Source organism: Schistocerca americana, unplaced genomic scaffold (assembly GCF_021461395.2).
Source record: "Schistocerca americana isolate TAMUIC-IGC-003095 unplaced genomic scaffold, iqSchAmer2.1 HiC_scaffold_870, whole genome shotgun sequence".
In the NCBI taxonomy this organism is placed as follows: domain Eukaryota; kingdom Metazoa; phylum Arthropoda; class Insecta; order Orthoptera; family Acrididae; genus Schistocerca; species Schistocerca americana.
The window spans coordinates 30001-37500 of NW_025726643.1; the positions used below are offsets into that span (position 1 = coordinate 30001).

The window sequence follows — 7500 nt, forward strand, 5'->3', positions numbered from 1 at the left end:
CACAAACAATGGCAGGAATGAAAGACACAGGTCTGCCACAAGCATGGAATCAGAGCGCCGCCTGTTATGAGCCAAAGGTGCACCCTGACGTGGCAAATCAGATGATGCCGCAGTCATTTACTTACGATAATCACAATCAACAAACCGGGCCCCCCCCCCCCCCAAGTGCCTTAACCTAACCCGTATTGTACCTTAACCTAACCCGTATTGTACCTTAACCTAACCCGTATTGTACCTTAACCTAACCCGTATTGTACCTTAACCTAACCCGTATTGTACCTTAACCTAACCCGTATTGTACCTTAACCTAACCCGTATTGTACCTTAACCTAACCCATATTGTACCTTAACCTAACCCATATTGTACCTTAACCTAACCCATATTGTACCTTAACCTAACCCATATTGTACCTTAACCTAACCCATATTGTACCTTAACCTAACCCATATTGTACCTTAACCTAACCCATATTGTACCTTAACCTAACCCATATTGTACCTTAACCTAACCCATGTTGCGCCTTAACCTAACCCATGTTGCGCCTTAACCTAACCCATGTTGCGCCTTAACCTAACCCATGTTGCGCCTTAACCTAACCCATGTTGCGCCTTAACCTAACCCATGTTGCGCCTTAACCTAACCCATGTTGCGCCTTAACCTAACCCATGTTGCGCCTTAACCTAACCCATGTTGCGCCTTAACCTAACCCATGTTGCGCCTTAACCTAACCCATGTTGCGCCTTAACCTAACCCATGTTGCGCCTTAACCTAACCCATGTTGCGCCTTAACCTAACCTATGTTGCGCCTTAACCTAACCTATGTTGCGCCTTAACCTAACCTATGTTGCGCCTTAACCTAACCTATGTTGCGCCTTAACCTAACCTATGTTGCGCCTTAACCTAACCTATGTTGCGCCTTAACCTAACCTATGTTGCGCCTTAACCTAACCTATGTTGCGCCGTAACCTAACCTATGTTGCGCCGTAACCTAACCTATGTTGCGCCATAACCTAACCTATGTTGCGCCTTAACCTAACCTATGTTGCGCCTTAACCTAACCTATGTTGCGCCTTAACCTAACCTATGTTGCGCCTTAACCTAACCTATGTTGCGCCTTAACCTAACCTATGTTGCGCCTTAACCTAACCTATGTTGCGCCTTAACCTAACCTATGTTGCGCCTTAACCTAACCTATGTTGCGCCTTAACCTAACCTATGTTGCGCCTTAACCTAACCTATGTTGCGCCTTAACCTAACCTATGTTGCGCCGTAACCTAACCTATGTTGCGCCTTAACCTAACCTATGTTGCGCCTTAACCTAACCTATGTTGCGCCGTAACCTAACCTATGTTGCGCCTTAACCTAACCTATGTTGCGCCTTAACCTAACCTATGTTGCGCCTTAACCTAACCTATGTTGCGCCTTAACCTAACCTATGTTGCGCCTTAACCTAACCTATGTTGCGCCTTAACCTAACCTATGTTGCGCCTTAACCCAACACACGTTGGGCCTTAACCCAACACACGTTGGGCCTTAACCCAACACACGTTGGGCCTTAACCCAACACACGTTGGGCCTTAACCCAACACACGTTGGGCCTTAACCCAACACACGTTGGGCCTTAACCCAACACACGTTGGGCCTTAACCCAACACACGTTGGGCCTTAACCCAACACACGTTGGGCCTTAACCCAACACACGTTGGGCCTTAACCCAACACACGTTGGGCCTTAACCCAACACACGTTGGGCCTTAACCCAACACACGTTGGGCCTTAACCCAACACACGTTGGGCCTTAACCCAACACACGTTGGGCCTTAACCCAACACACGTTGGGCCTTAACCCAACACACGTTGGGCCTTAACCCAACACACGTTGGGCCTTAACCCAACACACGTTGGGCCTTAACCCAACACACGTTGGGCCTTAACCCAACACACGTTGGGCCTTAACCTGCTCTGTAATTGTCATACGACGCGTTAAATTAGTGTAGTGTTGCCTAACTGCAACCCCCGCAATATAGTTTGCTACTCGCACTGCCCGGTCCCCAGAGTATCGCTTCATGTTAAACACCTTGCAGCTATACACTGTAATGCGGATGGCGGCAGGACGTACATGCTCAATGCCCTTCGCAGTTGTTCATTGGCATTCGCATGGCGAAGCACAGCCTACGTTGTGGTACGGCTTGTGGCAACTGTCCGCTGATGTTGTACGTCCAAATCACACACTGTACCGCACATTGGTCCTCATGTACTGAATGATACATCGTGGTACATGTGTGACCGTACCACGACTGCGCCAACAACGGCGAACCATACGGTCCAAATATTGTGCACTCAGCTACGTGTCGTCTCCCTATAAGAGCTGGATTGCAGTATGGTATGCCGTGGATGGCGATCAGCATGAGCCGTCTGTTGATGTAGTGGCGCGTGTTGTCAGACGTAGTCGTCTCTTCTCACACACCGTGATAGCATGGTGCACTGCGTTCCACATCTGCGACATGCGACAGAGGCCGGTTGACAGTCGTTCGCGCAATGGACATCGCATACGTACGGGGGCCACCTTCCACGTGTTCGCGAAGCGTGCACATGTTGTTGCGTGTATGTGGGCAGACATAGTGTGTCGTGACACCTGACACAGGCATGCAACAATCGTTGAATTTGCAAATGGCGATGGACGTCTACGTTTGCTGGTGACGTTACGCAAATGAAGAACTGGTAAACCGTTGTGGTGCGGTTGTTCTCGCTAGAGGTGAATCAGTGATGGCGACGATCGGTTGAGCTACCAACCGGTTGTTTCAGCGATACCCACCATGCCCACGAACGTGAATGGCATGTGGGTGTGAAGCGATACGCGGCGGTGGCTGGGTGGGACCGTCCCCGGCCGGTGAGGGGGGGCCTTCCGGCGTGCTGGCCGCGCGGTGCGTGGGCGCACGCGCTACAGCCGGCTGGTGGGGGCGGCCAGTGGCAGGCGCGCCGGCCGACGGAGGCGGCAGGCGGCGCAGCTGCGCGCCGGCGCACCCTGCACGCGGCGCCGTGCGGCCAAAGTAGGTCCTCGCGGGCCCGGTGCGAAGCGCGGTGGACATCTGCAGTGTGCTGGTCCGATTGAGGACTGTGTGCGCTGAGGATGCGCCGCCGCCCGGCGCTCGGCGCCGCGACGCCGTCTGCTGCTCGGTCGCCTCTGCGGTTCTCGCAGGTGGATTGTATCGCAGCTGTGCGGACGTGTTGGCGCGTGCGCTGTGCTGGGAGAGTTCGCTTCGGCACCCAAGTGGGGCTTTTGTCCTTCTGTGGCGCTGGCGTTGGAGCTGCCGGCCACCGTAGGTGGCGCGTGTTGTCTCCCGCCGGCAATGCCACGACAGCACGCTCCCGGGCCTCTGTCGGCAGCGGCAAGCTCAGTTGGGAGCACGGGTGGTCGCACCTAAAGCGTCTACTCGCCAAACTCCGGGCGATTGCGCCTCTCTCGAACCCGACCAAGTACTTAGGACGGCGCTGCGCGCCGCCGGGACCTGAGAGGGTTTCGAGGTGTATTGTGCAGGGGAGCTCAGCCTCCTCCTGTTTGCAGAATAATTGAGCGGACGCTTGCGTGTTCGCGCGGGCCCCCGGGACACACTCCCGGGCGGCCGGCTGCTCAGCTCTAGTTGACGCAGCTCCCTGGTTGATCCTGCCAGTAGTCATATGCTTGTCTCAAAGATTAAGCCATGCATGTCTCAGTACAAGCCGCATTAAGGTGAAACCGCGAATGGCTCATTAAATCAGTTATGGTTCCTTAGATCGTACCCACGTTACTTGGATAACTGTGGTAATTCTAGAGCTAATACATGCAAACAGAGTCCCGACCAGAGATGGAAGGGACGCTTTTATTAGATCAAAACCAATCGGTCGGCTCGTCCGGTCCGTTTGCCTTGGTGACTCTGAATAACTTTGGGCTGATCGCACGGTCCTCGTACCGGCGACGCATCTTTCAAATGTCTGCCTTATCAACTGTCGATGGTAGGTTCTGCGCCTACCATGGTTGTAACGGGTAACGGGGAATCAGGGTTCGATTCCGGAGAGGGAGCCTGAGAAACGGCTACCACATCCAAGGAAGGCAGCAGGCGCGCAAATTACCCACTCCCGGCACGGGGAGGTAGTGACGAAAAATAACGATACGGGACTCATCCGAGGCCCCGTAATCGGAATGAGTACACTTTAAATCCTTTAACGAGTATCTATTGGAGGGCAAGTCTGGTGCCAGCAGCCGCGGTAATTCCAGCTCCAATAGCGTATATTAAAGTTGTTGCGGTTAAAAAGCTCGTAGTTGGATTTGTGTCCCACGCTGTTGGTTCACCGCCCGTCGGTGTTTAACTGGCATGTATCGTGGGACGTCCTGCCGGTGGGGCGAGCTGAAGGCGTGCGACGCGCCTCGTGCGTGCTCGTGCGTCCCGAGGCGGACCCCGTTGCAATCCTACCAGGGTGCTCTTGAGTGAGTGTCTCGGTGGGCCGGCACGTTTACTTTGAACAAATTAGAGTGCTTAAAGCAGGCAAGCCCGCCTGAATACTGTGTGCATGGAATAATGGAATAGGACCTCGGTTCTATTTTGTTGGTTTTCGGAACCCGAGGTAATGATTAATAGGGACAGGCGGGGGCATTCGTATTGCGACGTTAGAGGTGAAATTCTTGGATCGTCGCAAGACGAACAGAAGCGAAAGCATTTGCCAAGTATGTTTTCATTAATCAAGAACGAAAGTTAGAGGTTCGAAGGCGATCAGATACCGCCCTAGTTCTAACCATAAACGATGCCAGCCAGCGATCCGCCGCAGTTCCTCCGATGACTCGGCGGGCAGCCTCCGGGAAACCAAAGCTTTTGGGTTCCGGGGGGAAGTATGGTTGCAAAGCTGAAACTTAAAGGAATTGACGGAAGGGCACCACCAGGAGTGGAGCCTGCGGCTTAATTTGACTCAACACGGGAAACCTCACCAGGCCCGGACACCGGAAGGATTGACAGATTGATAGCTCTTTCTTGATTCGGTGGGTGGTGGTGCATGGCTGTTCTTAGTTGGTGGAGCGATTTGTCTGGTTAATTCCGATAACGAACGAGACTCTAGCCTGCTAACTAGTCGCGTGACATCCTTCGTGCTGTCAGCGATTACTTTTCTTCTTAGAGGGACAGGCGGCTTCTAGCCGCACGAGATTGAGCAATAACAGGTCTGTGATGCCCTTAGATGTTCTGGGCCGCACGCGCGCTACACTGAAGGAATCAGCGTGTCTTCCTAGGCCGAAAGGTCGGGGTAACCCGCTGAACCTCCTTCGTGCTAGGGATTGGGGCTTGCAATTGTTCCCCATGAACGAGGAATTCCCAGTAAGCGCGAGTCATAAGCTCGCGTTGATTACGTCCCTGCCCTTTGTACACACCGCCCGTCGCTACTACCGATTGAATGATTTAGTGAGGTCTTCGGACTGGTACGCGGCATTGACTCTGTCGTTGCCGATGCTACCGGAAAGATGACCAAACTTGATCATTTAGAGGAAGTAAAAGTCGTGACAAGGTTTCCGTAGGTGAACCTGCGGAAGGATCATTACCGACTAGACTGCATGTCTTTCGATGTGCGTGTCGTGTCGCGCAACACGCTACCTGTACGGCTCGCAGTAGCCGTGCGCCGCGTGCGGAACCACGCGTGCTTCTCAAAACTAACGCCAATGTTGTGTGGTACGAGCGCTGAAGCGCTGGAGCGGCTGGCCTGCGGCACCTGGCGCCTGGCGCCGGTTTTGAATGACTTTCGCCCGACTGCCTGTCCGCTCCGGTGTGGAGCCGTACGACGCCCATCGGCCGTGAGGCCGTTGGACACAGAACGCTTGAACAGGGGCCGCCACACGCCTACGTCCCGCCTATGCAACTGTCTTGAAAGAGACAGTGTAAACTAAGAAAAGATCACCCAGGACGGTGGATCACTCGGCTCGTGGGTCGATGAAGAACGCAGCAAATTGCGCGTCGACATGTGAACTGCAGGACACATGAACATCGACGTTTCGAACGCACATTGCGGTCCATGGATTCCGTTCCCGGGCCACGTCTGGCTGAGGGTCGGCTACGTATACTGAAGCGCGCGGCGTTTGCCCCGCTTCGCAGACCTGGGAGCGTCGCGGCCGCCTGTGGGGCCGGCCGCGCCTCCTTAAACGTGCGATGCGCGCCCGTCGCCTGGCGGTTCGCATACCGGTACTTACTCGGTAGCGTGCACAGCCGGCTGGCGGTGTGGCGTGCGACACCTCGTACAACGACCTCAGAGCAGGCGAGACTACCCGCTGAATTTAAGCATATTACTAAGCGGAGGAAAAGAAACTAACAAGGATTCCCCCAGTAGCGGCGAGCGAACAGGGAAGAGTCCAGCACCGAACCCCGCAGGCTGCCGCCTGTCGTGGCATGTGGTGTTTGGGAGGGTCCACTACCCCGACGCCTCGCGCCGAGCCCAAGTCCAACTTGAATGAGGCCACGGCCCGTAGAGGGTGCCAGGCCCGTAGCGGCCGGTGCGAGCGTCGGCGGGACCTCTCCTTCGAGTCGGGTTGCTTGAGAGTGCAGCTCCAAGTGGGTGGTAAACTCCATCTGAGACTAAATATGACCACGAGACCGATAGCGAACAAGTACCGTGAGGGAAAGTTGAAAAGAACTTTGAAGAGAGAGTTCAAAAGTACGTGAAACCGTTCTGGGGTAAACGTGAGAAGTCCGAAAGGTCGAACGGGTGAGATTCACGCCCATCCGGCCACTGGCCTCCGCCCTCGGCAGATGGGGCCGGCCGCCCGCGCGGAGCAATCCGCGGCGGGGTCGTGTCCGGTTGCCTTTCCACTCGCCGCGGGGTGGGGCCGTTCCGGTGTGCGGTGGGCCGCACTTCTCCCCTAGTAGGACGTCGCGACCCGCTGGGTGCCGGCCTACGGCCCGGGTGCGCAGCCTGTCCTTCCGCGGGCCTCGGTTCGCGTCTGTTGGGCAGAGCCCCGGTGTCCTGGCTGGCTGCCCGGCGGTATATCTGGAGGAGTCGATTCGCCCCTTTGGGCGCTCGGGCTCCCGGCAAGCGCGCGCGGTTCTTCCCGGATGACGGACCTACCTGGCCCGGCCCCGGACCCGCGCCGCTGTTGGCTCGGGATGCTCTCGGGCGGAATAATCGCTCCCGTCAGCGGCGCTTCAGCTTTGGACAATTTCACGACCCGTCTTGAAACACGGACCAAGGAGTCTAACATGTGCGCGAGTCATTGGGCTGTACGAAACCTAAAGGCGTAATGAAAGTGAAGGTCTCGCCTTGCGCGGGCCGAGGGAGGATGGGGCTTCCCCGCCCTTCACGGGGCGGCGGCCTCCGCACTCCCGGGGCGTCTCGTCCTCATTGCGAGGTGAGGCGCACCTAGAGCGTACACGTTGGGACCCGAAAGATGGTGAACTATGCCTGGCCAGGACGAAGTCAGGGGAAACCCTGATGGAGGTCCGTAGCGATTCTGACGTGCAAATCGATCGTCGGAGCTGGGTATAGGGGCGA

The 7500-nt window shown here is 55.6% G+C and overlaps 3 non-coding genes across 3 annotated transcripts in view; all 3 read left to right on the forward strand.

The window, feature by feature from the left end:
* The first annotated feature begins 3651 nt into the window (after positions 1-3651).
* Positions 3652-5562, forward strand: LOC124591681. Its single transcript, XR_006977226.1, has one exon. It is a non-coding gene; the product is annotated as a small subunit ribosomal RNA (ribosomal RNA).
* Positions 5563-5913: 351 nt separating this feature from the next.
* Positions 5914-6068, forward strand: LOC124591690. The gene has a single exon (XR_006977234.1). It is a non-coding gene; the product is annotated as a 5.8S ribosomal RNA (ribosomal RNA).
* A 188-nt stretch (positions 6069-6256) lies between these two features.
* LOC124591685 overlaps positions 6257-7500 on the forward strand; it is a 4222-nt gene continuing 2978 nt past the window's right edge. Inside the window, exon 1 of the ribosomal RNA XR_006977231.1 lies at positions 6257-7500. This exon is cut by the window's right edge and continues 2978 nt beyond it. This is a non-coding gene — a ribosomal RNA (large subunit ribosomal RNA).